General features: G+C 36.4%; 1 protein-coding gene across 3 annotated transcripts in view; it reads left to right on the top strand.

Moving 5' to 3' along the window:
* IBR3 (acyl-CoA dehydrogenase-like protein) overlaps nucleotides 1–27,860 on the top strand; it is a 403,438-nt gene that overhangs the window by 233,112 nt on the left and 142,466 nt on the right. The window lies entirely within an intron of this gene.

Below are 27,860 nucleotides of genomic sequence, written 5' to 3'. Positions count from 1 at the left end.
AGTTGATCTCTGCACTGATACTTAGGGTACTAGATCCCAGGGGACGTTTTGTTATTATAATAGATGCATTGGAAGAAGGACTAGGGGGTGTTTTGATGCAAGTAGACCAGGTCATCACTCATGAATCCAAAAAGCTGAAAAATTATGAACAAAATTATGCACCACATGATTTTTAGCTAGTAGCTATTTTCCATGCTCTACAAGTGAGGAGATCTTGTCTAATTAGGAATCCATTTGAACTCAGATCAGATTATCATGGATTGAAGTACCTATTCACCCAACCCAAGCAGATTATGATTTTGAGATTAGTTATATCAAGTGCAAAGAGAATACAGTAGTAGACGGTTTGAGCTGGCGAAGGCATATTTCAGCCATGGTAGCAATAAATATTGGGCTTAGAGAGCGGGTATTGCAGTGTTTTCCAAGAGATGACTTTTAAAGTTTTATGTCATGTCCCCTTTCTAGCGACATGACTTCTACTGTAGATTTTCCTATCATTGACTCTCGTAGGCAAATGATTTTGGAGAGAGAGTCATTTTGTTGCCGGAAGATTACATTTTTGCTCTCGGAGAATTATAATCCAGTAAGTGGGGCCTATTTGTTCTAATGTCGAATTAAGATTGCACTTTTAATTTTATAAAGTTATTTATTTAATTTTCTAAAGTTAATTAATAATAAAGTGAATTATAATAAGAGATGTTCTAGAAGCTTCCAGTGACTTCTTAAAAAAGGTAAATAAATAGAGGGCAGGGGGCACCCATTTGAACAAGCGGTTTTGTGGTTTCGACTTCTATTTCAGTCGGAGCAATTTGTAGTCATTTGGCCAGCAAATTCTCAGATTATCCTTGGAAATGAAAACTTCCATGGGTAAGCAATTTTGAGGATGTGGAATATCATCCGAATTATTGCAATCTGGAAGTGATATTGCAGTGACTTCAACAGGGTAGAAATCTGTGGATTCCTGCATTATCGATTGATTGAGGAGAATCAATTGCCATCCATCAAATTATTGCAGAATTATAAGAATTTGAAAGGAAGCCAGGGGGAGGAATTAATTGGTATCAGACGAAAAATTCGATTTAGGTCACAGGTCAGAGGCTTTAATTTTGAGGTGATTATAAGCAACGATTTATTTCCAAATAAGCAAAATTTGAGTCTCCCGAGCCAGGCGTCCTTCCTCATGGTATTTTCATCATTGTTGGAAGCCCAGTAAATATCACAGGGTCGAAGATCTGCGGGTGTCTGTATTGTTTCCTTGCGGAGGATTAAAGGCGAGTTTCGGGCCAGAACAGGAAATAATCTGCCACGCGATTTGAGTAAAGACTCATGCGATTATATTGTTGAAGACGACAACCACGCCAGCGCTCGTTCTGACCACAGTCTGGGTCATTACTGACGGATATCCAAGGGCATTCTTGCGAGGATAGGGACTCCCAAGCTTTGAGTTAATTTCTGATGACATAATCGGCTTGCAAACTGCACATTTATAGAGTTTGGCCGCCCACTCCAGTTTGGACATTCCCAACAACTAGCATACGCATTATGAAATGCGACTGATAATTTCCGCAACAGAAACTGGGCGTTGCTTGGATCCGTTATCTACTATCAACTCCAGCAAAGTTTGATGTTTCATGGTTATCCAGGTTTCAATATTTCTTTTCAAATAAAAAGAGAAAAAATAAAAGTCTATAGTTTGGTACATTGAAATTTGAAGAAACTATTACACTGCTTATTGTATGAACATTGGAAAAATTGCTATTTCAATTAGCGTTGTACAAGTCAATCTCTGAATGCTGATAATAATCAATTTTTTCTAAATATTGTGGGTATTTACTACACTAGTATCATTTGTTTACTTGGTGAATTATTTCAAACAACATATCTTCCCACATTTATGGTTGCATGCTAAGTGTTTAACGAATTGCCAAAAATCAATTTGGATAACCCTTAGAGTAAGGGACACCACAGTGGTATCAGAGCAGTGTTCTTGCCATCTTGTTGGGTAGAACATCTTATGCAACCTTATTCCAGATATTATATTCGCAGAAGAGCAACACTTAAGGGCGAACAAAAATTCAGAGATATGGATGAGAGACAGTCATAGAGTCCACCTAGATTTCCCAGAGTTGATGACGATGAGACCAGAGAGTTTTACAGAATCATGACTAGCGGACAGCAAGAAATAGCCCAGTCACTACAAGCATTGACTTCTATAATGGAGAGAGTTGTTCAGCCCAGGATTCAGGAACATGGTAGAGGTACACCTGATCATGATAATAGAAGTGTGGCAGGCTCACAGGGTGCTCCTAGGTGCAGATCATGGATAGCAAATAGGCCTACTCGTCCCACCTTCCTAAGGGAGGAGGCTCAGGAGATAGGAGAAGATGACTTGCCGGATGATTTTCAGGATGATCTCAGAGCTGTTACTGCAGAATGGCAGGCATTACAACCACATGTGCGTGAACTATTGAACTTTGATTGCTATCTGAACCAGAGGAGAGAGCATATGAGGAGTAGCCGTCAGAACATGAGGCCCAGGGGAGGTCATGATAGCGAGTTGCAGCGAGCTGCTGGCAAACTCACTTTACCATCTTTTGATGGTAGTGGTCAGATGATAGCACAAGCATGGATTCATAAGTTGGACACCTTCCTAGCATTAAGGCCTATGTCTGAGATAGATGCCATCAGGTATGCCACCTTGCATTTGGAAGGCGCAGCTCATGATTGGTGGTCTCACGGGATGGTTACTTTGCAGCACAATCAGGTGACATCTTACCAGGACTTTGTGGATAGATTGGTTGAGCGTTTTGATAAAAAGGATCTGGAGATTTATTTTCGTGACCTCGCACAGTTGAGACAGTCAGGCAATTTGGAGGTTTATATCACTGAATTTCAAAGGTTTTCAGTTATGGTACAGGATGTGTCTGACAGACGGTTGATTATCTTATTCACAGAAGGATTGTCTGAACCCCTCAAGGGTGGATTAAGGCATTTGATCCACCAACACTTCAAGAGGCTATGAGGAAAGCATGGAGTATGGAGCTTACAGCACCTGCTAGCAGGTTCACTTCCAGAAGTACTACTTCTTTCAGAGACAATAAGAAGTTTGATAAGAATAAAGGGAAGAGCATTGATACCAAAGGAAAATCTACTACACCCCTAGATGCAGAAGCATTAAATGACTTGCGCAGGAAGAAACTATGCTTCTATTGCAAAGGCCCATATGATAGGGACCATGATTGTCCTTTGAGACCTAAGGGAAAGGCCAATAGAGTTATGTGGGCATATTACGAAGGGTCAGATTCCGACAGTACAGCAAATGAGGATGATCACAGTGATTCAGAGCCTGAGGGAGAAACAGGAACTTCAGAGCAAAAAGAGGAACCTGAGTTACATTTATAGCAGAGGCGTTTATCTAGTATTCAGCAGGAGGGATCTTTTAGGTTACGTGGAGTTCTAGCAGGACAGAAGGTGATCACATTGGTTGATACTGGTGCTACGCACAACTTCATTGATGCATGTCTGGTTGAGCGCCGTGGTATTAAGACAGAAGAGTTTGAGGGTCTCCGAGTGCAGGTTGCTGATGGATACACTCTTAAGTGTAATAGAATGGTTAGAGACATGCTTTTATGCCTGAATAATTATGAGTTTAAAGCAGATTACCATGTGGTCAATATGGGCGACTTGGATATCGTTTTGGGTATGACATGGTTACGTTTATTGGGTGAGGTCACTTTTCGCCTCAAGGACATGGAGATCAAGTTTGAGGTAGATGGGAAGCAACATGTGTTGAGAGCTATCAGGAATAGTGACATCCGAATCATTTCTCTTAGGCGATTGGAAAGATTGGTGAGGCATAATGATATTGAATGGGCAGCCATGTGTACTCTCATGCCCACAAAGGAGGAAGAACAAAAGACCGAATATCATCCAGACATCCAGATATTGAGAAAGAAGTATAGTAAGGTATTCAACGATATTCCACTTGGTACACCACCTGATAGAGGGATTGAGCACATCATCGAATTAGAAGAAGGTGCTAAACCAGTTATGATTACTCCATACAGGCATCCAAAGAGGCTCAAAGATGAAATAGAGAAAACCATCAAGGAACTTCTTGCAATGGGACACATTAGACCTAGTAAGTCTCCTTTTGCTTCTTCAGTAGTTTTGGTAAAGAAGAAAGATGGTTCACTTCGAATGTGCATTGATTACAGAGTGCTGAATAAGAAAACCATTAAGAATAGATATCCCATTCCGCGGATTGATGAGCTTATAGATGAACTACATGGGGCCTGTTAATTTAGCAAGATTGATTTGAGATCCGGCTACCACCAGATTAGAGTCAGAGAACAGGACATAGAGAAGACTGCATTTAGATGTCACTGTGGGCACTTTGAGTTTGTAGTTATGCCATTTGGTTTGACCAATGCTCGAGCTACTTTCCAGTCCACCATGAATAAAGTCTTCCATCATTAGCTGAGGAAGTTTGTGTTGGTTTTCTTTGATGATATATTGGTATACAGTCGGACATGGCATGAGCATATGGAACATTTCGAGACAGTACTGAATACTTTGCAGGCAGAGTCCTTGTATGCCAAAGAGTCCAAATGTGATTTGGGCATGACCGAGTTATTATACTTAGGTCATATTATCAGTAGAGAAGGAGTACGGATGGATCCTGATAAGATCCGTGCTATTGTGGAGTGGCCTATTCTTGAGAACCTGACCTAGCTAAGAGGATTCCTTGGTTTATGTGGCTTCTATCGCAGATTTGTTTGCAGATATTCGCGACATGCGGCCCCTATGACAGATTTGCTAAAAAAGGGAGCTTTTGTTTGGACTTCAAAGGCACAGGTTTGTTTTGACAAATTTAAGGAGATCATGACCTCATGTCCGGTACTAGCATTGCCTGATTTCTCGAAGCCATTTGAACTCCAGTGTGACGCCTCAGGAGATGGTATTGGGGCTGTTCTGATGCAGGACAAACATCCTATTGCATGAGAGCAGGAAACTCCGTAGGCCAGAGAGATCATTTAGTATTTACGATAAGGAGATGTTAGCTATCATGCACGCATTAGCTAAATTTAGGCAGTATCTAGTAGGTAGTAAGTTTTGTATAAAAACATACCACAATAGTTTGAGACATTTCCTTGGATAGATAGATCTCAATGATAGACAGCAGAAATGGGTGAGTAAGTTGCAGGCTTATGACTTTGATATATCATACGTTAGGGGAACTCAAAATGTGGTAGTAGACGCCTTGTCACGAAGGCCACACCTTAGTGCGATGATTGAGATCTCTGAGGATTGGAAGCATTTGATTGTTGTAGAGTATGTTAGAGACTCTTGGGCATCTGGGATAATTGACGGAACGATTGTTGATACCAGGTATACACTTGTGGATGAATTGATTATTTACAAGAGTAGGATATTTTTAGTCCCAGGATCCAAGATGAAACAGACTATTATGAGGGCTCTTCATGACTCACTTATAGCTGGTCATCCCGGGTACTTTAAAACATATAGACAGGTACAAGAACGGTTTACATGGAAAGGACTCAAGATAGATGTGTTGTAGTATGTTCGTGAGTGTCCCGTTTGTCAGTAGAATAAACAAGAGCACACCTTCCCAGCAGGACTCCTACAGCCACTTCCCATTCCAGATCAAAAGTGGGAATGCATATCCATGGATTTCATTACAGGGTTGCCCAAGGCTCAGGGACACGATTGCATTTATGTGGTGGTGGATAGACTAACGAAGTATGCTCACTTCTTTCCCATCACCACTACTTACACAGCAGTACAGGTAGCTGAGGTATTCTTCAAAGAGATTTTCAGGTTACATGGGATACCCCGAAGTGTTGTAAGCGACAGGGATAGTAGATTCTTGAGTCATTTTTGGTAGGAGGTGTTCTGATTATGTGGCACTGAGCTCACCCCCAGTACCAGTTATCACCCGCAGACTGATGGACAGACGGAAATAGTGAACAAATGGGTGGAAGGCTACTTGAGGAATTACGTGGCTGATCAGCAGAGGGCATGGGTAAGATGGATTTATTTGTGTGAATATTGTTATAACACCACTTTTCACATGTCTATTCAGATGACACCTTTTCGAGCGTTATATGGGTATGATGCACCGAGCTTTATTGACTTGCTGATGGGTGATGTTCGGGTTCCACGTGCCAGGGATTTGATTCAAGAGAGTAAAGACATTATTAACGCTCTCTGGGATAACATAGCTCAGGCACAGAATCAGTATAAGCAGTATGTAGATCAAAAGAGGACAGAGAGTTGCTTTGAGCTGGGTGACATGGTTTACCTCATGCTTCAGCCATTTCGACAATCTACTCTCAAAAAGAGTGGGTCAGAGAAGCTTAAGCCTAGGTATTATGGGCGAATAGGGCAATTGGCTTATGAGCTTGAGCTTCCAGCAGATAGCAAAGTGTACAATGTGTTCCATGTGTCACGCCTCAAAAAAGCATTGGGACAGAATGTGGTACCTTCTACTGTATTACCTCCCTTGGATGAAGAAGGGAAATTGATCTTAGTATCGTACTTCATTTTGGAAAGCAGGGAAAAGCAGCTCCGCAGAAGGGTGATCAGAGAATATTTGGTTAAATGGAGAGATCTACCAGTTGAAGATGCCACTTGGGAAAATGAAACAATTCTGCAGCATCCAGCTTTGAGATTGCTTGAGGACAAGCAATTTCAAGAAGGGCGGACTGTCATGTCCCCTTTCTAGCGACATGACTTCTACCGTAGATTTGCCTATCATTGACTCTCGTAGGCAAATGATTTTGGAGAGAGAGTCATTCTGTTGCCGGAAGATTACATTTTTGCTCTCGGAGAATTAGAATCCAGTAAGTGGGGCCTATTTGTTCTAATGTCGAATTGAGATTGCACTTTTAATTTTATAAAGTTATTTATTTAATTTTATAAAGTTAATTAATAATAAAGTGCATTATAATAAGAGATGTTGTAGAAGCTTCCAGTGACTTCTTAAAAAAGGTAAATAAATAGAGGGCAGGGGGCACCCATTTGAACAAGCGGTTTTGTGGATTCGACTTCTATTTCAGTTGGAGCAATTTGTAGTCATTTGGTTTGCAAATTCTCAGATTATCCTTGGAAATGAAAACTTCCATGGGTAAGCAATTTTGAGGATGTGGAATATCATCTGAATTATTGCAATCTGGAAGTGATATTGCAGTCACTTCAACAGGGCAGAAATCTGTGGCCTAAGGGCAAGTTGGAGATTCTTGTATTATCGATTGATTGAGGAGAATCAATTGCCATCCATCAAATTATTGCAGAATTATAAGAATTTGAAAGGAAACCAGGGGGAGGAATTAATTGGTATCAGACGAAAAATTCGATTCAGGTCATAGGTCAGAGGGTTTAATTTTGAGGTGATTATAAGCAACGATTTATTTCCAAATAAGCAAAATTTGAGTCTCCCGAGCCAGGCGTCCTTCCTCATGCTATTTTCATCATTGTTGGAAGCCCAGTAAATATCACAGGGTCGAAGATCTGCGGGTGTCTGTATTGTTTCCTTGCGGAGGATTAAAGGCGAGTTTCGGGCCAGAATAGGAAATAATCTGCCATGTGATTTGAGTAAAGACTCATGCGATTATATTGTTGAAATGGCAACCACGCCAGCGCTCGTTCCGACCACAGTCTGGGTCATTACCGACGGATATCCAAGGGCATTCTTGCGAGGATAGGGACTCCCAAGCTTCGAGTTAATTCCTGATGACATTATAATCGGCTTGCAAACTGCACATTTACAGAGTTTGGCCGCCCACTCCAGTCTGGACATTCCCAACAACGAGCATACGCATTATGAAATGCGACTGATAATTTCCTCAGCAGAAACTAGGCGTTGCTTGTATCCGTTATCTGCTATCAACTCCAGCAAAGTTTGACATTTCATGGTTATCTAGGTTTCAATATTTCTTTTCAAATAAAAAGAGAAAAAAAAAAGTCTATAGTTTGGTACATTGAAATTTGAAGAAACTATTACACTGCTTGTTGTATGAACATTGGAAAAATTGCTATTTCAATTAGTGTTGTACAAAGCAATCTCTGAATGCTGATAATAATCAATTTTTTCTAAATATTGTGGGTATTTACTGCACTAGTATCATTTGTTTACTTGGTTATTTGTTTCAAACAACATATCTTCCCACATTTATGGTTGCATGCTAAGTGTTTAACGAATTGCCAAAAATCAATTTGGATAACCCTTAGAGTAAGGGACACCACATTTTACAATGAGGTTTTCCAAGCACTCCTTAGGGATCCCCAAGATCTCTGGTATGAAGGATACCAACTGGAAGGAGATGGACTCCTAATATATAAAAGTAGGATGTTTATACCAAAAAATCCAAAGATTTGAAAGATAATTTTGGGGGAGATGCATGGTGCCCTTTACTTCGGACACTCAGAAGTAACCAAGATGCTGGCTGATATTAAACCTTTGCCCTTTTGGAAGGGCATGAAGAAGGAGACAACAAAATATGTGGTAAGATGCCTTGAATACTAGAGGGTTAGGGCAAAGCATTGATACCAGGCCATATTATTACAACCAAACAAAGTTCCCGACCGGAAATGGCAAATAATCACAATGGATTTTATCCAAGCGCTGCTGATGACACAAACCAAGCTTAATACTATTCTAGTAGTTGTGGATCAACTAACCAAGGTAGCACATTTCGTTCTCGAAAAATTTAACAAATGGAGCATCAAAATCAGCTCACAAGGTTGTGAGATTTTTCGACTTCATGGAGTTCCAAAACATATTATATCTGACAAAGATGCTAGGATGACATCCAAATTTTGGCAAACATTATTTTCATCTTTAGGAACAAAGCTAAACATCAATTCAGCTTACCACCTAGAGACGGATGGTCAGACAGAAAGGGTAAACTAGGTATATGGATAATGCCACTGTATAAGTCAGATATATACCTTGTGAAATATGAAGGAACCATCTCTATACAAAACGTTCACGAGTATGCATTTTACAAGTGTTTGCTCAACAATTATAATGGAGTCACTTCTGGGCTGATTGTGTGGGTCTATAGTAGCACCCGATATGCATGGATAAAAGAATTGTAATAGAATGGGAAACAATTTTGATTTTTTTTCAGAATTCTATATACTCTTGAGCCTTGGTTACGGCTAAGATGCTTATCCATGATCGTGGATACACATTACCATAGTATTCATTCATTCCGTAGTGGAAATCATCTAAAAAGAAATGCATCTTGAAAGACATAGCATATGAAATATGAAATAAGACTTGTGAAATGATTTCATGACCTGAAATGAAGATTTAGAATCTGTTGTTGCGGTCTAACAACACAACTTCAACACGGGAATGTCTCTTATGCTACTGGCAAGGCGTGACTGATACGACAGTTGTGATATCATGATATGAACCAAGTATAATACCTTTCTCTGAAAAGAGTTATAGAAATGGAAGAACTTTTGCTTAGAGAAGTCGTATAGAAAAGAAATGATTTACCATTCGCTTGTCCTTAGCCGCGAGGAATGTAAATAATTCCTCCTGCCGCTTCATCAGTTACAAGAAGGTAGTTTCGATCATGGCCAAATATTGCTTACAAGAAACTTCTCATATCTCTCAAAATTTAAAAGGAATAATCCAATAAGAAGGTGGTAACCACTCATTGATGTGGAGCCAAAATTAAAACTTTCTCATGTTTATATATCAAATACATATATATATATATATATATTGTCATCATGCTATTTGATTTTACCTATAATTGGACGTACACATATCTATCTATCTATCTATATATGTATATATGTACGCGTGTGTAATTTTGAGAGCATGTATAATTCCTTTTATCATTATATTGATCATGCATGCATGCATATACGTATATGTACATGTAGGTGTAAATTATAGATGTTGGCAAAAATAACATGGTGTTTATATATATAGAGTTACATCTGTTGACCACTCCACTGTCTCAAAAATAAGAGGAAGGTAATAGTTTCTCTTATGTTGTCAAATGTTTAATGTTTCTCTTGTTTTAAGAACATACCGAGTAGCTCATGACTGTCCAAGGTATCTCTGTTGCCTAGCTATTAAATCCTTCATCAAGATAGTTAGAACCCATACCCGATGGTCTGATGATGGACTAAATTGGTGTTCCATTCCTTAAATCCCATTTAGCAATGCTTTCCCCCCTTTGCCTGCTCCAACAATCAAAATGCATAGTTCCACAATAATAACATGTTCCTTTGTTTTAAATCCAAATATAAAGAAAACACAATAATTGATAATTGTCACAACGGCTACCCACCACTAACATTTATCTGAAAATATAAGCATTCATTTGTAGTTGAAATAACAATAAAGAACTAATAATTCAGTTTCACATGAACCAAAAAGGTTAACCATAACTTCCATTTCACAACATCATGACATCCGAGAGTTTTTAACTAACCATTACAATGACTATAAGATTATTTTAAAAGATCAAAATTTTGGGATGTAACAAACCCTCGCCCTTGTGTTTCATCATCCTCGATGAACTTTACTATAAAAAAAAAATTCTACTTATGTAAACAAAGTATAGTTTTTTTTAATGATAGTCAACAAAATTTTATGTTTCAATCCTAGAGAAGAGGTGGGGAAAATTATGGAAGATCTCATCATAATCTTCTCATGTAGCATTTTTCTCAGTATACTAGTCCCACTAGACCTTGCAGTGGGTTATGTATCGATTTTGTAAGCGGAGCTTACACACCTTGAGTATTCTGAGTGGCTCTATTTCCACCACCCCTGGGTCTCGTACCTGCAAAAGATTCCAATCAATTACATTCTCATGATGGGTGATGTACTTCTTAAGATATGATACATTGAATACATCATGCATCCTGGCAAGGGTTGTAGGTAGTGCGATCCTCTAGGCCATCGGGTTTACAACTTTTAACACCTTTGAGTGTCCCATGTATCTTGGGGTGAGCTTGGCATTCTTTCTGAACTTGATAGTACTCTTTTGTGCCTTTTCCTTTAATAGAACCTCTTCTCCTACTAAGAACTCTCTAGTTATTCTTTTAGCATCTGCATAACTCTTTTGTCTTTCATTTGCCTCTCTTAGCCTCTGACGAATCTAAACTACCTGTTCTTCCATCTCTAATAGCATCTACCCCAATGATAATTGTGTAGTCAATTCGGTTCCAACTTACAGGAATTCTGCGTTTATGACCATACAGGGCCTCAAAGGGTGCCATCTTGATAGCAGATTGATAAGAGTTATTACAGGCAAATTCTACTAAAGGGAGATACATTTCCCACTGATATTGTCGATCCATAAAGTACATTCTTAGATCTTCTAAAACATGATTTACTCTCCCGCTGACCATCGATTTCTGGATGGTTAGCGCAATTGATGTTTAACTTGGTTCCCAAAGCTGAAAATAAAGTTTTCCAAAACCTAGATGTTATCTTAGCATCCTTGTCGGATATAATCTTTTATGGAATTTTAGGAAGTCTAAATTTTTTCGAACAAACTTGTGAGCAATTTTTGGTGCTCCATCTTGTAATTTACTTGGTATGAAGGAAGCGACTTTGGTTAATCTATCCACCACTACTAAGATGGTGTTGTGTTTATTTTGAGTCATGAGTAGCCCTTGAATGAAATCCCTGGTAATTATCTGCCACTTTCATTCAGGAATCTCATTCGAGTGTAGTAGACCAATTGGGTAACGATGCTTTGCCTTGTCTCAGTGACACTCAAGGCATCCTGCCCGGTAATCTATTATTTCTCTTTTCATTCCCTTTCCAGAAAACAAAGGTTTTATATCTGCCAACATCTTGCTCACCCCAGGATGTCTAGAATATGGAATTGTGTGGAATTCTTTTAAAATCATCCTTCGGACTTCCGAAACCTTGGGTATATACATCCTACCTCTGTATCTCAACAATCCAACCTCTTCTATTTGGTAATCTTCATACCTAGGGTCTTGAGGGTCTCTGTGAAGTGCTCGGTTGACCTCGCTATAGAAATCACCTAATCAAACCAATCGATTCCAATTGATATAATGAACCCTTTTATTGAAGGCTTTCGTCAAGTCTTTTTAGTTTTTCTGTTTGTCGAGCCTATACTTGGTTTTTGAAGCCTTCAACATCCTTTTTCTCGTTTATGAGTGTGTTTGTTGGCTTTTGGTCCTTTGGTTTTGCTCAAGTCATTGCTCTTGGTTTTCCCTTCGATTTGATCTATCTTACAGTTTAATTGGAGTTGGCAGTCAAAAGAAATGACCATTTAGTGCTCAAAAAGTGGACCTTTTAGGTGCAACTGCATGAATTAAAATTTCATGTTATATTTTGAAGTTGACATTCACTTTTTGAAAAATATAACATAAATACACTTTATGTTATGTTTTTAAGTTATTTTATCATTTTAATTTTTCACTTAAAGTAACTATAGAGCATTTTATGTTATATTTTCAAGTTGAGTTGTTTTTCATTTTTTCAGTTAACTAACTATATTAACTATATAATTTGATTTAATTTTTGAATTTTAATTAAAGTATCTTAGTAAATATTACTTTTTAACTGATATTTTCACATTATATATTTATCTGTATAGTGTAAATATTATTTATAACCCATTGAAGTAATATTTCTTCAAAAATTAATTTGATGTTTACGTAATTCATCACTTAAGTTGCGCATAACATATCTACAAGCACATATTCATCAAAATATGCATATGCATCCAAAAGGTGCGATTTTGAATGAAAAGACAATTTTAAAACACATAAAACATGTCATTACATGTATTTTAAAATATGCAGTGACTCCCAAAAGGTGAGAAATGAATATTTGAGTGTTTTCAAAACATGTAGTGACCCTCAAAAGGTGCGATTTTGCACTACGAGTCGTTTGAGAGGAAATTTTTAAACATGCACTTGCATCCAAAAGGTGTGATTTTTCTTATAGACTCTATATTACATGTGTTTTTAAAACATGCACTTGCATCTAAAAGGTTCGATTTGCATTTAATACATGCATATGCCCTCATAGAATCGAAATTGAAGATTCAAGGGCAAAAAACTTGATGTTTTCCTCCTCCAAGAACATGTTTTCATCAAAAATGCTTAGATCTGCTCATATAATGACTTGAAATCCATCACAAGTGGGGCGTTTTTGAGTTTTAATGCATCTACATGCATTTGGGGGTCATGATTTTGCATATCCAAAACAAAAATGACCCAGATTTTTGCATTTTTGAACCACGTTTTTGTGAAAAACACCCAAATTTGGGGCAGTTTTGATCACTTTTTGGCTCAAATAGAAGTCGTTTTGAGGTTTGAATACATATATGTACTATTGAAGAACACATTTTTGTGCCTTTATATGTCAAAAATGCTTCATTTCATGCCTTCTATGAATCACGTTTTTGCTACAAACGCCTAGAAATTTGGGTTTTTTATTCACTTCTTTTGCATTTTAGAGCCACACTTTTTGCATTTGCGTCCATGTATATATATTTGGGAAAGTCGTTTTTGCATTCACAAGTAAAAAATGATCAATATATATGCATTTGTGAGCCACATTTTTGCAAAAAATGACCCAGATTTTACATGCAAAGGGCACATTTTTGTTCAAAAAACTTAAAAAATAGCATTTCCAGCCCATACATTTGGATCAATAGGGCTCATTTTTGAGTTTGAATGCATGCTATTGCCTTTGGAGACCATGTTTTTGGCATTTACATGTTAAATTCAACCCTTCATTGCTCATTAATATTTGTTGAATGCAAGTATGGAAGAAGTCAAATTATTGTTTGAGAATTTGGATTTGGAGAAGAATTGGTCTTCAAAGTTTATGGTTCTTGCTGTTTTGGTTGTTTGATCTTCAAGTAAGTGGACATTTTCAAACTTGCTCATCAATTCATGCTTATCTTGCTATTTTGATGCATATTTTAGCTTGATGTTGTACATTTGTTCATATATATGCCATGAAAAGTGCATTTTGCCTATAAATATGATGAAAACTCTCATTTTCACACTTTTGGATTTCCCCAAACCTCAAATTCGAATTTTCACATGAAAACAACTTCCCTGTTGGCATGTTTGAGTCTAAGACCAATAGTACGTTTTTCTTTTGTGCTTGTTTTCATTGTTTGCTTGCTTGCTTTTTTGTTTTTCTTCATTTTGAAGAAGTTGCAAGTTCTTTCCCAAGAACTTGAGCACAATTCACTAAACTCCACCTTCCACCTTTTCGTGCAAGTGCATTGTTTCATTCCATATTCACCATTACATGCTAAGGCGCATTGCATCCATTCCTTTCATATGCAATTACACTACAAGAGCAATTGCAAGTAATTCTACTTTCCATGTCATGACACACTGCATCTCATTCTCCACATGCGATTACATGTAATCTCACCCTCAATCCACATTTACATGCAATCTCATCCTTCGTTCCCATTTACATAGATTTCCATCCTCCAGACCTAAATGCATGTTCGTTTTACATGTAATCCACTTTATGTGTAATGACATTTAAACAACCCGTTTTTGACTAAAGGTCATAGTTTAAAAGTCAAAAGTTATCATTTGCACGCATTCATATGCATCCCAACTTGCATTATTGGCCATACCCACAAAAGCCCATCATTGCCCACATGCAATCCATCTTTCCAAGTCCAACTTTGGCCCTTTCCATTGAAATACATATACTTTCCGGTTTATTTCCAGCCATCATATGTGTTCCATAAGTGTCTAATCCATACTTTGAATACCCATCCCTCATGGATTCATCATTGTAACTCAAATCCCAAAGTTCTCAAGGATTCAATCTCATTGGAAGATGTTATCTTCATGCTGCAATACAGTCTTCAAGATATGTAAAAACTTTTTTGAAAAAATTGAGATATCCCATCAAGAAGACATGCTTTAATTCTCAAAAACAAATAACTCATTTGGTCTCCATTTTCCCAATGATTGTCCGGGAACTTGAGTTTGCGTTGGAATGCGCCAAACACTTTGCTTCAAAAAAAAAAAAGTTAAAGGTTCTGATGGAAAGTTTTTCCAAGTTTACGTTTGGACATCATTGAGAAGGTCTTGAAAGTGCCGAAAAATCCGGAATGTGCAAGTCTGACAAGATAATTCACAACTTGGAATGAGGAAAAGCTTGATCGCGTCAAGTTTTCAACTCACAACTGGAAACACATCATGGTGAATGTAGTGACATAGAATACAAGAATCCTCAATCCTGTGATCATCATCAAGTACAAGGCATTTGCCGACAATCCATAGGAGTGATTCATTCAGAATTAATAACCTCAACTCTTTCTTCTTCTTCATCTGCCATGTTTGTAGTTGGAGAGGATGTATTACATGAAATGATGTAATTACATGTAATACAATTTACATGTGTAATGACATGTAATCTAATAATTTCTTTTGTTAGTTAGACTGGGTCAAAGTTGGTTGAGTTGCTCCCACTTTTTCCTCCATCTTTTTCTCAACTCCTTTGCCTATATTAGGAGTGCCCTTCTCATTGTAAAAATTATCTTATGTTGTTTGCAAGAAAGCTCTGCCACACTTGTGCAAGAATAACTTTGATTGTGTAGTACAAATTTGGGAGAAAAGTGAATAAAAGAAGCAATTGGATTTGAAGCTTTGACTGGAAGCAATTATGATAGAGAAAATTAGAAGCTTTAACTATAATTTGTGCCTATTACCTTTAATTCATGTTATTATTGTGTGTTTAATAATAGAGCATAGTGAATTAAGGAGAAATTAGAGCCGAAGCTTTGACTAAGAGCGATTGTGTTAATACATAGATTAGAAGCTTTGACTATAGCTTATGTCACCATCTCAAATTCACAAAAAGTAGTTAGAATTTGCTACTTCTGGAAGCCTTTGTGTCCTAATGGTAGAGGTTATTCTTATAGAATAGGTTAGAACAAGACTTAGAGCCAAATTGGTATGCTTTTAATCAGCCTTTGAGTTGGTGTGAGTTTATTGGTATCACTGTTTCTAGCTATTAGATGGAAGCGTAGTTAGAGATTTCATTTTGGCCATTACTTGCTCCACAAGTAAGTGGATTCTTTCTTGAAAGTTAAGAGGAATGAATATTAGTAACACCCCTCATAAATTTTTTAACTTTTTGTTTACCTTGAGTTGATCCAAGGAACGGTGGGAAAGGGGAGCCTTCCTTTTTATGTGGGAGAGACTTTGTTTCCCACACTGTGGCTGGTCTACCTATTTTGTGATTGGATTTACCCAAATTTGTTGTTGCAAAATATCCATCCAACATAGTCATTTAGATAAGTAGTATCTACAGGTTCTCTCAAGTCTTCTATCTTTATTGCGTAAATTTCACACCCCTTCTTTCTGCATCTTTTAAGCTACATGGACGATATCTTGTGAGATTTGATCTCATGCATAATTCCTTTGATGGTCATAGGATTACCTCGATCATCTAAACATTTTATTGTCTTGGCAAGACAATTGACGTTAGCCTTATGTTCACTAAGCCAATTTATACCCATGATGATGTCATAGGACCCAAGAGGTGCTACATACAGATTGACTTTTGTTGAAAAATATGGAAAGTCAACCCAGGCCTCAAATAGGCATTGCTCTACCCTAGCCCTTGATTGGTTTGCATACTCAATAGTCCATGAGTTTTCCATAAAACTAGTTCTTTTAGGAAATCTAGTCAATAGCTTTGGGGATATAAACTATTCTTTTGCCCCTGTATCAATTAATATAGAAATAGGGTTTCTGTAGATCTTGCCCGGAGTTTTTATTGGACCCAATTGTTCTCCTTGCCAGTTATCTAGTGTTGTAGGAATCCTTTGCTAGTAGGCGGTTTGTTGTGGCGGTAATGGGGGTTGAGGTGGCTGGTTGGTAGTTGGCTTGTTAGGGCACTTGTTGGCATAATTATCCTCACCACATTTAAAACATCCTGATGGTGGTCCTTTCTTTTCATTTCCTTTACCACCCTCATTTAAGTTGTGGTTACCCTTGAATTCTTTACCACCATTCCCTTTGGGCTTTGGTTTATTGGGTTTGAAGTTCTTAAAATGCTTTTTGTGGGATCCTGAATCTGATCCTTCTACGTTCCAACTAGTTTTCCGCTTGTTATCCCAGATAGAGTCATCCCTTTTCACTTTGTTTTCTTGACAGACAGCTCTCTTGAGGGCTTCCTCCATAGTTCGAGGAGCAAGAACATCCACTGTTTCCCTGATCCTATTGTTCAATCCTATAATGTACTTCTTCTCTTTCAGGTTCTTGTCTTGATGATACGGGGATACATACTTCACCAATCGAGTGAAGTTCTCCTAGTACTTGTGTACAGACATATTCCCTTGTTTAAAGTTGTGAAAGTCTAACAGTTTCTGATCGTTGAAAGTTTGAGGTAACCATCAGTTCTTAAAGATGGAGACGAACTTGTCCCATGTAACCTCAGTTGTCCTAATGTTGAGGTCTATCTTAGTGTTGCCCTACCAAGTAGCTACTTCACTTGAAAGGTGGTATATTCCCCATACTGCTTTGGAAGTTTCAGAAAAACTCTTGATTTCAAAGTACTGTTCCATTTCAGTTAACTAGGCTTCTGCATCCTCTCTAGATTTGAAGCTCGAGAAACCTAGGTGGTTTGATCTTTTTAATATTTGAAGACAAGTCGCTAATTTTTTCTAGTTTTCTTTGTTTCTCTATTTGTGTAGGTGAGACTTGAGCACTCTTGAAAAGATAGTTATACTGTCATAAGAAAAATTAATGATATCATATAGCAAATACCCTTTTGCAACAATCAAAGTAAATATTTAACATAAGATAGAAAACAAACTATGGATTATGCAGAAATATATTATTTAATTAAATGTAATATTGAGATAGCAATGAGTCATTGTGAAGATCAAAATAAATTTAGAAACAATGGTGGTCAAGTTAATAGTATTGTCGCAGGTAAAAATATTGAGCAGATACAAGTGAAAGTTTAAAACAAGGCCTTATAGTAAAAGTGCGAATAGTGGATTCATGGAATATTATTATTATTATAAATTGTTTCATGTTATAAAAGCTCTGAAGGAAATAAAGAGTAGAGATTATTAAAAGAAATAATAACAAAGTTAAAAAAATCATTTTATGAAAAGGTGCGATTTCAAAAGGATATGACTTTTGATTTTGAAAAGTCACACTCTTTGATATTTTCAAATATAAAAAGAGTTGTTGGATGAATATGTGATGAATAATAGAATATAAAGTGAAAGAGAAGATGTGTCAAAACAGTATTGCAGATTTATTGGTCTACTGTAGAATCAGAGTTTTTAGAGTGATGTGTGAAGATAGATGAGAATGTTATAGATCAAGATTTCTAATTATTGATGGCTGACCTCTAGAATAGAGAGGAGTGTTGTTATAACAAAAGAATTCATGCATAGATAAGTTTCAGATTAAAGAAAAGAAGTGTGCAATAAAAGTGTCTATTATCAGTTGAAGAAAGCAACATTGTAAGAGGTGGAAAAAAAGTTTGTGTAGTGGGTTGGTGCTCACGAAGACTATAGTGGGAGTTGGAGCTTCCTGTAGGTTGGAGCCTACGAAGTGTGGGAGTTGGAGCTTCCCGTGAGTCGGTGCTCATAAACATAGGGGTTGGAGCCTCTAGTAGGCCATAGCCTACAATGCATTGTAAAAGAACAGAGTTGATATAAGAAAGCATTTATTTGTTGTGGTTTTCTCATGCATTGTAACATATGAATTTTCATAACCAAATTTTAATCTCAAATTAATCTAATTTCACAAGTAACTGATTACATTTCACATGAAAATGATTTCTACCAACTAATTATAACTGAAGAAACTCTTTTCAATCTATTTTACACATTCAGCTGATTTCACGAGAAACAAAAGAGATACTTATGTATTGCTAACAATTTAACTACTAATTATTCTATTGAAAATAAAGTAATGACTAATTATATCAATCGAAATGCTTATTCAACATAAAAGTACATGTTTTCTCCTTCATGAAATGAAATTATCTATCTATTCTTGCAAAGGTTAAAAGTGAAAGAAACATATAGTATTAACAAAGAATCTCTTTAAACTCGTTGTCCAAGCCTCAGCATTGGTGAGAGGAGAAGCATTGACATAGATTTAACCTCCCAATTGCGGACCATTACTTATGCCCACACATCCTAAATTAATAGAACGGCCCTCCTTACCTTGGGATCGGGCTTGGGATGTTCATAACCCAGCCATTCGAGTAATCAGGTGGGTTGAAGTCCCAACAGTTATTCTCCAAAATAATTGAAGCATCTGGACAATCAACAAATATCACATGTTCGACATATCTGCCTAATTTCTACCTTGGCCAAGGATTTCAAGTTGGGTCTACAAACCCGATCTCTGCCACTCGACTTGACAACATTTTACATAACTGGAGCATGCATGAGCTATTGTAGTTTTGACTTATTATTTATTTAATCTGATGCCATTCTTATTTGTGCAGACTCTTCTACACCTCCTCACCATTTTCAGGCTACCATGCCAGTGATTCCTAGGTGCTCACGAGTTTATATCCATTGCATTTCTTTACACCTCTTCATCTATAATGGCATCATTGCCTGGTGAATTCCTCGGTGTTCAGATTTCATGATATTGTTTTCATCTTTGTGGGAAATAAATAAATGTATTAATTTCTGGGCTAAGTTAATCGTTCATGCATGAATGATACCCTATCATGGTTATGTATCATTAATGATATAAATGACATATTCCATGTTCTAAACATCTATTTAATATCTCATTGATTAAGTCTGTAATAGACATCAGTATTCTGGATTCTGTACACAAAGGGATACACGACTGATGCAACATCATGGAAATTATGGTACGATGGCATTTGAACTTAGTGTATACATTCTACTAGAAACATGATAGACTTAGCACTAAGAAAGAATGCAAGAAAGATAAGGAAAATACAGCACGACAGTATCTCATGTCACATTGTTTCTTTTTGGATTCTCTGTGGTCGGTAAATAGACTCAGCTCCTTGCACAGTATCCTACAGATTCAGAATGTGAAGGTATTATGGAGAAAAATGAAAAATGCAATGATTTAGTCGGATTAGCCTCTCCACTCTATGTAAATGTAGAGAACAGAGAGTCTGATTGCCGAGAGGGAAGAAAAGAATAAAGGATTGTGCTAAGACAGGATCATGAGACTCCTTAAAAGAAAGAATTGGTTTGGCTCTTCAGCTGCCATTAGTTACAAGAGACTTTTTGAATGCATAACAATTCGGATTTTTAAAAGAAGGAAAAATAGAAATGAGTAAGAAGTTGAAGAGTTTGGTTTTATTATTTTATTGTTATTGTTCATTCTAATTTACGTTCATGTGTATGTATTGATAAGGTGACATCATTTGATTATAGCTTATAATTTATTGGTGTCACCTTATTTTTATATACATATGTTTGTATTCGAGTGTGAATAATAATGATTAAATAATAAATTCATTAATAATTCCTCAAAGGTATGAATTATAGTTTTTATTTATATTATTTATTATATTATTTCTTTAATAGCTCATGCGGTTCCATTAATGCAACATGTTGTCAAATCCTAGTATCCTTGCCAGGGTAGTCTTAGGTCAAACCTGTTGATTCAGATGATTGGACCATTCGACCATCCCCTTCCGATGTCCAATTTAGCAATGCCTGACCCCTCTCTTCAATCTTCTTTCTGCAATCATTCAAACAAACATTATCGCCAAGACATTAATTCAAGATATATTAATTGTTAATCCAAAACCATTGTCGATCTTTTAGTGACCATTAGAGATTTCATCAACGTATAAATAACTAACTCATTTCTCATGATTAGGAAGAAATAAATTGATACAACGGCTATACTTAACCAACTCACTTCACATGATCAAGAAGAAATAAATTGATACAATGGCTATAATTAACTAACTCACTTCACATGATTAGGAAGAAATAAATTGATGCAACATCTATAATTAACTAACTCGCTTCACATGATAATAATTCATTAAACCAACAACTATAATCAAAATAAAAATTTAGGGCAAAAATTTGGGATGTAACATACCCACCCCCTTAGATTTTTCATTTTCCTCAATGAAAATAATAGAAAATTTAAGTAGTACTCAGTCAGTTATATGGAAAGAAAGGAAATATTCAGTTTTCAATCTCAGAGAAAAGATAGGGATATTTTTGAAAAATATCATGATAATCTTCCTAGGTGGCATTATCTTCAGCATACTGGTCCCACTAGACCTTACACTTCGTTACTTCTCGATTTTGTAAGTGTAGCTTATGTACCTTGAGTATTTTGAGTAGTCTTACCTGTACCACTCCTGGTTCTCACACCTGCAGTAATTTCCAATCAATCATATGTTCATGGTGGGTAATATACCTTTTAAAATATGACACATGGAAGACGTCATGCATCCTGGCAAGGGCTGGTAATAAACCAATCCTATAAGCTACTGGGTTTACAACTTCCAAAACTTCAAAGCGTCCTACATATCTTGGGGCTAATTTAGCATTTTTGCCAAACTTGATAGTACTTTTCTGAGGTTTAACCCTTAATAACACCTTGTCCCCTACTGAGAATTCTTTGGGTGTTCTATTGGCATCAGCATAACTCTTTTGTTTGTCGTTTGCTTCTTTTAACCTCTGACGAATCTAGAGTACTTGGTCCTCCATCTCTTAGAGCATTTCAGGCCTGACAATGATTCTATCCTCCAATCGATTCCAACTCACTGGAGTTCTGCACTTATGACCATACAAAGCCTCAAAGGGAGCTATTCTCATGGTGGACTGATAGGAGTTGTTAAATGCAAATTCTACCAGGGGTAAGTATGTTTCCCATTGGTATTGTCAGTCCATATAGTATACTCTTAGGAGATCTTCTAATAATTGATTTACTTGTTCTGTTTGACCATTTGTCTCAGGATGATAGGCTGAACTAATATTCAATTTGGTGCCCAAAGCTGTAAATAATGTTTGCTAGAATTTGGAAGTTATCCTAGCATCCCTATTTGAAATAATTTTCTCCAGAATTTTGTGCAACCTCAAAATCTCTTTTATGAACTTATGGGCAATTTTGGGTGCTCCATCAGATAAATTCCCTGGTATGAAATGAGCAACCTTAGTCAATCTGTCAACCATGACCAAAATAGTGTTGTGTCGATTTCAGGTCATCGGTAACCTGTGTACAAAATCCATGGATATTACTTGCCACTTCCATTCAGGTACTTCATTTGGGTGCAACAAACCTGCTAGGTACCGATGTTTTGCCTTTACTCTCTGACATTCTAAGCATCCTGCTACAAACTCAATTATTTCCCTTTTCATCCCCTTCTAGAAATATAAAGGTTTTATATTAGATAACATTTTCGTTACTCCCAGATGTCCTGAATATGGGGCGAAGTGAAATTCACCTAAAATTTGTCTTCGGAGTTCAGGGTCGTTGGGCACATAGATTCTTTGGTGGTATCTTAATAATCCATTCTCTTCTAAGCTAAACTCTGAATACTTAGGATCTTGCTGGTCTCTCATAAGAGCCAAGCTGATTTCTGTATAAAACTCATCATGCTCTAGGTGTCGTAAAATTTGGTCCTTCAATCTGAAGTTTACAGTAATTATTGCCGAAATATGTCTTCTCCAGCTTAAGGCATCAGCCACCTTGTTTTCCTTACCTTTAATGTAGCTTATGTTGAACTCATAATCTGCTAAAAATTCTAGCCATCTCCTTTGTCTAGCATTAAGATTTGGTTGAGTGAAAATATACTTTAAACTGTGATGATCAGATATAAGCTCGAAAGGTTTTCCGATTAAGTAATGTCTCCGCATTTGCAAGGCATGCACTATTGCTGCTAATTCAAGGTCATGGGGTGCGTAATTTTGTTCATTTTTTAGTTTTCTAGATTCATAAGCAATGAACTGTTCATCCTGCATTAATACCCCTCCTAATCCTTCTCCGGATGCATCTGTTATAACTATGAACTGTTTTTGTGGATCAGGTGCCCTCAAAATAGGTGCAATAGTCAATTTTTCTTTCAGAAATTCAAAAGCTAATTGACATTTATCTGTCCAAATAAATTTCTTTCCCTTTCTCTGAAGTGAAGTGATCGGATAGGTTATCCTTGAGAAATCTCTGACAAACTTTCTATAGAATCCAACTAACCCCATAAAACTCTTAACTTCGGATACATTTCTAGGGATGGGCCATTCCTTAATTGCTTTTATCTTAGATGGATCTACTGCTATACCTTGAGCTAATATAATGTGCCCTAGATATTGAATTTCCTTTTGGTAAAAAGTACACTTAGATAGTTTCCCATATAGCTTGTGTTCTCTTAGTGTTTGCAGAACTATTTCTAAGTGCCTCTGATGTTCTTCTTCGTTCTTAGAGTATATTAAAATGTCATCTATAAAGACCAATACAAACTTGTCCAAATAGTCCTGAAATATACTATTCATTAAATTCATGAAAGCTGCTGGGGCATTGGGTAACCTGAAAAGTAATACTATAAATTCATAATGTCCATACCTGGTCCTAAATGTGGTCTTATGTATATCCTCATCTTTAATTCGAAGCTAATGATATCCTAATCTTAAATCAATTTTTGAAAATACTATCGCATCCTTCATTTGGTCAAAAAGATCATCTATTCTCGGCAATGGGTACCGATTTTAGATGGTGACTTTATTAAGTATCTTGTAATCTATACATAGTCTCATGGTTCCATCCTTCTTCTTTACAAACAACACTGGGGCTCCCAACAGTTATTCTCCAAAATAACTGAAGTGTTTGGACAATCAACAAAGATCACATGTTCGGCATATCTGCCTAATTTCTACCATGGCCAAGGATTTCAAGTTGGCTCTACAAACCCAATCTCCACCACTCGACTTGACAACATTTTACATAACTGGAGCATGCATGAACTATTGTAGTTTTAGCTTATTATTTATTTAATCTAATGCCATTCTTATTTGGCCGATAACTTTTTTATCCTTAAAAGTAACCCTATATCCATTGGTTTTGGCTCTTTTGAAACCAATGTCTTCCTCAAAGATGACATCTCTACTTAGTTCTATTTGTTTCTATCCTAGAATGTAGACTCTGTATCCTTTTACTATTTCACTAATACCAATGAGAATACCCTTTCTTCCAGAAGGTTCTAACTTAGTCTTTTCCTCCTTAGTTACATGCACATATATAGGACATCCAAATATCCTTAGGTGACGGATGTCAGGTTTCTTTCTAGAAAATGTTTCTTCAAGAGCCTTATTGTCCAAATGTGAGTGAGGACATCTATTCTGAATATAGACTGTTGTGTTGGATGCTTCAGCCCAAAAAGACATACTCAAGTTTTGATCAAAAATCATGGCCTAAGCAGCTTCTACAATAGTTCCGTTCTTTCTTTCAGCAACCCTATTGTGTTGAGGATTGAGAGGGACTATGAACTCCCTCTTAATCCCAGTGAGTTTGCAGAACTCTTTTAATATTTCAAAAGTATACTCCTTCCCATTATTTGTTCTCGGAATTTTAATGTTCTTACCGGAGGAGTTCTCAGTGATAGCTTTGAATTCTTTAAATTTAGAGAGAATTTCTTTAGATTCTTTGCATTTAAGGAAGTATAACCATGTCTTCCTTGAAAAATCATCAACAAATATCAAATAGTGCAGGTATCCTCCTATGGTTGGTATAGACATGGGCCCACTTAGATGAAAATGTACTAGTTCTAACATTTCTTTAGTTTTGCTCAAACTATGGGGAAATGGCTTTTTAGTGTTTTTCCCTAGGGAACAACCTTTACAATTCATTTTGAATATGTTTTAACTTGGACATTCCAGTTACTATCTTCTCCAGTGATGTTAGGGCACGAAAGTTGATATGACTTAGTCTTCGGTGCCATATTTCATTTGAATCAGAGGTCTCATGTACAAGTGCAAAGTTTGTCTTAGCACATAGCTCATATAGGAGCCCTTGTCATACTCCTATTGTTAAAGCCCTTTTAATGGTTGAATTTTTAGGCCATGCTAGTACTTTCCCTTCCATGAAAACAATTCTACAACCATCGTCTTCAAGAGTGGATATAGATATTAAATTCCTCTTAATACCTAGTACATAGAGAACACCAGAAAATTGAATAGAATTTCAAGATTTCAATTTTATGGTGCAGGTCCCAATTCCTTTTATCGAGTGTGCAGAGTCATCACCAATTGTAACTTTTTCATCAATTTCTATTTTCATGCTTTCTAGGTTATCTTGATATCCAATGATGTGTCTAGAAGACCCGTTGTCAACTATCCATGTATTCCTTTTAGTTAATATTTGGCTAGATAATGCAGAATAGAAAGCATATTTCTCATGTGCATTTCCTTCATTTGACATCTCAAATTTTGCAAAAGATGCTTGAGGTTTAGATCTATTGGGACAATTTATTGCATAATGTCCATATAGATCACATTTGAAGCATTGGATTTTGGACAAATCTTTCTTCTGTTTGGATTGTTCTTTTCCATGAAAATTTCTTTTCGTTTTGTTGTTTTTCTTTTTTCCTTTCTTATGAGCATTTGTATTAATAACTTGAACATCTTCATCTAAGATTTTGTGTTATCCCTTAATCATTAATCTCGATTTTTCTTGAAGACAATCTGATCTTAAACGATCCATTTTAGGGATTTTAGACCTTGCACTTATGCCTTGTACAAAGGATTCCTATGAGTTTGGAAGTCCTAATGCTATTAAGGATAACTCGTGATTTTCAATCTCATAACCAAGTGCAGATAATTGATCTCTTAAGTTCATGATTCTCATAAAGAAAGCATTTATAGTTTCTCCTTTATTCATGCTTATATTATTCATTTGTCTTTTAAGAGCAAGTTTTCTGCTAGTATTATTGATTATAAATGCATTTTCAAGAGTTCGAAACATACGATAAGCTGTGATATGTTTTGCCACAATAGGTACTATGTAGTCTCAAATAGTATCTACAATTATCTTCATTCCCTTTTCACTTTTCTTAATCCATTCTGATTTTTCAGGATCATCTTTATGTTCCTCTTTGTCCTCTTTTATAAATGATTCCAATTTGTTTTCTTTTAACAACATCATTACTCGAAGTTTCCAGTATTCGAAGTTATTAGCACTTCCAAGGTGATGTTGGAATCTCATTGTGTTTGTGATTTTGTAGGGAGAGAGGATTGTTTGTCTTAAAGTAAAAATCTGATTCAATAAACTTAATGTGATCTTTCCTTAGCCAAGCTCTGGTACCATGTAAAGTTTACTTACAGATTTTCTTTTCGCTGCTGAAGTATGCATATTTCTTGCAGGTACAATCAATGCCAATGACGTATACAAGTGTTGCACAATATATATAAAACTCAATGCAAATGATGATAAATATTTATTCAAGATCGGTGTCTGTATAGCCTTCGATTTGCACACATTAATCGATTACTATGTTGCAATATCAGGTGGCATATACATTATATGATTTGGATGGGTACATGGTTGAATGGGCATGTCTCGATTTGGAGAGATGTCCATTCGCCAATGTGCTTGTTCGGTGGAATGGTTACACCCGATGATTAGTCATAACAAGAACTAATGCCATTAAGACTTTAACTAAGTTTTTTGCAATTGATAACAATCAGTATAAATATGATTGTTTACTGAATTGAAATCTGAGATATTACTTCAATAATAATATGCATCGGCAGTTCTGAATGCTCCGATCTTCATTAAGAATGTTTAGACGATATTCATGTACATATACATATCGATATTTTGCATATCGACATGTATATATACGTGAGTATGGTCTCCTGAGATCAGTGCAATTTTCTGAGCCAAAGCTATTTGCCTCAACAGTCTTGAAGGTGCAAACAACTTTACATCATAGAAATTAATAATTGTGATGAAAGAAAATAAGTTAAACTCATTTGTGAAAGAAAATAAGATAGAACTAGAGAATGATCTAGAGAAAACTCAATTAATTGAGAATAATGAGAAAGCTACAAAACTTATAGTAAATGCAGTTAGCGATTATATACTACCTATATTGTGAAGCTTGAGAGTGCAAACCTTATGTATAAATTCTTTGAAATCACTTTTCAAATAAACAACACCAGGTGCACCCTTGCTCTAAAGAGGCAACTTAATCATGTATAAATAAACAAGGGAGAATCCATTAATGCATAATTCATGAGAAACACTGTCTCAGATTAGAACTATGAATGCCTTTTAATTTTGAGAATCAGATTATTTCTAAGCTTTGAATTATATTTTGCAGAATGTGATTAGAATTTGGTCTTTGTAAAATGTGTATGCAGATGATTATTCAACATTGATAATACTTAATATTATTTTGCAACACTAAATATGATATTTGTATTCACCAAACTCTTAAGGTCAGAGCATATATTGATTTCGATGCTCTTCTTGGCTGATCGATTTGAGTATATAAATGTAATGAAGAGTCATGTCCATGAGGTGACGTGTCTCCACAAAGTGAAGGCATGTCCACTCATGACATGCCTCTTCATTTGCATCTATGTGATTACCAAACTAAAGTCCGATCCCTAATTGGGATTAGTATCAGTTTGCACTTAACCTATTTATATGTCATTTCACCGATCTGAAAGGAATTATAATCAGACTTCAATCTGATTGGATTCAGTCAAACATTTGATCATTGCTCGATCAGAATATGAAGAACATAGTATGACAATTCTCAGGAGTAGAATCTGCAAGTGCAGATTTGACAATGTACTTGGATCCATGATATGTTTTAATACAGAGGATAATCAATC

The sequence above is a fragment of the Cupressus sempervirens genome, chromosome 2, assembly GCF_028749045.1.
Source record: "Cupressus sempervirens isolate cs-2001-9-10 chromosome 2, ASM2874904v1, whole genome shotgun sequence".
Classification (NCBI taxonomy): domain Eukaryota; kingdom Viridiplantae; phylum Streptophyta; class Pinopsida; order Cupressales; family Cupressaceae; genus Cupressus; species Cupressus sempervirens.
Note: the sequence above shows the minus strand (reverse complement) of the source record. Positions and strands in the feature narration are given on the sequence as shown.